Below are 2,680 nucleotides of genomic sequence, written 5' to 3'. Positions count from 1 at the left end.
AAACAGGGGGGGCGGGGGGGCCATAACCAGACATGAAATTCCCCAGCATTTGTCATTTCCATATATTCTGCCTAAAAATCTCCTTTCATGTTTCACAGAAGTCATACGGGAAGATGGAAAAATATCACAGAAGTTATACAGGAAGATGGAAAAATAACGACCAACATAAAGATGAAAAAAAAAGTCCACAAAACCATTGAGAACTGCTGCTTAATAAAACTGTATGCAGAATAATGTGTGAATAATTTAAACTATACAAACATTAATACAATTTTTAAAATCGATTAGGTTGCAGTTTGCTGATTTTTGTCAAATAACTTCTGTTTTTGTTTTTGAAATAAAAGAGTGATTTCAATTTAATATGTTGCAGGCTCATTTATTGGAGATAAATAATTGATAATAAATAATACTGATGATGATAAATAATCAAATAATATTGGGCTTGTTTTTTAAGCTGTGGTTGCTTTTTTGTCTCGCGAGAGTTGGAAACAGTGCTTGCATCATACAGAGCCCGGACCCTTTCTTGAGCCTCTCGTCCAAGTCTACGGTAAAAATCCAAAACTAGGTCAGTAGGACCTGGTCGTTATTTTTCCATCTTCCTGACAAAAGATCAACAATGAGGTAATATGTATGTTCTGCGTCAAAATGTACGAGCACTGCTCTCTATGAACCACACCAGTCACTTTTTAACCTTGACAAACTGCCCCGTCCTGGTTTTCATTTCTCTGTTATTTCATTTACGTTATGTCTTGGGCGGCATTAACGGTTCTTTTTAATGATGAAGAACAATTCATTTTAAGAATGGAAAAACGTTTACCTTGCAAGTAGACAATAATCAGGACAATAGCATAACCAAAATTTACAGGGCAAACAGCGAAATTTGAAAGTGTATGGAGCCCATTTTATAATTAAACGGGGAAAAAACGACATGAATGTAGACTGGGGTAACGTTAACGTTAAATGAACTGCCTGACGAATGAATATTGAATGTGCAATATTTCAGCGCCTACAATACTGTAATGTTAAATGCCAAATGGTGAAAATACAATTGCTGTAACTGGAAAAACCCCATGTTTACTTTGTATATTTTTTATTTCTTTATTTCGTTAGTAATAATAAGCAATTCTTTATTTGAATTATCAGTGCTTCGTTAGAGACTTATTTTAAATGTACACTATTTTCATATGTATGAAACAAATGTACAACGTACAAATAGAAAAATCCAAATAAATTAAATATTTTTTAAAAACACGGTTTCCTGCGCGCTGCAAACGTTAAACTCAAGCGGGTGATTCTCTGATGAGAGCAACGCCTGCGGTTTTCATTTCAAGAGACGCGCAGAGCAGATTACAACCAGACTACAACGTACCATATGGCAGTCGCGTGAGTAACGTTACATACAAGTGTACGTGTAATACAACATAGCAACGTACAAGCAAATAATCTTCAGATGCTGATCTTAAAATAAATAAAATAAACACGTAGTATTAACGTATCCTAGGAGGACAGGAGGCGTGAAGCTTCACATATTACTGATACGCTTGATTCTTACCTGATCTGTTTGACAGTAGACGATAGTAGACATATTTAAGGTAAATTCAGAGCTGTTGGTTGTGGATTGCAAAAGCAACAGATATGGCACGTTTCTGCGTCAGTACAGCACTGTCGTTGCGGGTCTCGAGACTGTTAGATCGGTGAGCGAGCTTTGACAGGGACGCTCAGCTGATGCACGAGTTTAACAAAAGCCACGGGGCCTGTCGCGTGTGACGTAACGCAAGAGCTCCGCCTGCGGAAAAGTACCGACGGAGTGTGAGGTGAGGTCGGGCGCTGGAATCAGGGGAAAACGGCTAACTAGTCTGGGCTGATACATAGCTTTTGAAAGTTTTCACTGCATTTATCCTATTTGCTTTATGCATTTCATGCGGAGTCATTCTTGAATAGTGGTTCTCCGACAGAGGGGCGTGGTCCACTAGGAGACCTCAGTAAACTTCAAAGGGGCCGTAGTTATTTGAATACAACCTATTAAATAATTTTAATTTAAATTGCTTAAACTTACAACATGTAAATTGACATTTCTCTATTTCTCACGTGAAAACATGCAGAAATTTCCCAAATATTTTCCCCTCAACCAAGGTTGTTTTTATGGAAATCTATTTTTACCATGGGATAAAAACTAATATTAATTTAAAAAAAGGTAATTGTGACTTTTTATCTCGCAATCCTGCTTTTCCTTTGAATTCTGAGTTTTGAATTCTGAATTCAGAATTTTTCTCACAATTGCAGGTTCATATCTCACAATTCCAACTTTTATCTCAGAATTGCGAGAAAAAAGGTCAGAAGTGTTAGATATAAACTCAAAATTCCAAAAAAATTAAGTCAGAATTGTGAGAAAAGTCGCAATTACCGTGTTATGTTTTTAACCCATGGTGTAAATGGGCTTGTGTAGTTTTTAATGATAAACATTCAATTTTTGAAACTTATCTTTTGAAATATATCATAATTATTTTAATATTTTGACACTGCTATTTTCTGAGGGCGAGGCATTCAAAAATATTTTCTTAGAGGACCTTAAATCAGGGGTTTAGAAGTGAGGTTTAGAGCCTCATGGTTTTGAAACAAACATTACCTGCATTCTCACTGTCATTTTGTTTTTTTTAGCCTTAGGCTTTACACACCAACA

General features: G+C 36.1%; 1 protein-coding gene across 1 annotated transcript in view; it reads right to left on the bottom strand.

Moving 5' to 3' along the window:
• ivns1abpa (influenza virus NS1A binding protein a) overlaps positions 1-1,761 on the bottom strand; it is a 13,563-nt gene extending 11,802 nt beyond the window's left edge. The window contains exon 1 of the mRNA XM_016496356.1: positions 1,553-1,761. The gene's annotated coding sequence lies outside the window, so the exon portion shown is untranslated. The remainder of the gene's footprint in view (positions 1-1,552) is intronic.
• Between the last annotated feature and the right edge of the window lie 919 nt (positions 1,762-2,680).

Source organism: Sinocyclocheilus anshuiensis, unplaced genomic scaffold, assembly GCF_001515605.1.
Source record: "Sinocyclocheilus anshuiensis isolate Anshui unplaced genomic scaffold, SAMN03320099.WGS_v1.1 scaffold306, whole genome shotgun sequence".
NCBI classification, from domain to species: Eukaryota; Metazoa; Chordata; class Actinopteri; order Cypriniformes; family Cyprinidae; genus Sinocyclocheilus; species Sinocyclocheilus anshuiensis.
Note: the sequence above shows the minus strand (reverse complement) of the source record. Positions and strands in the feature narration are given on the sequence as shown.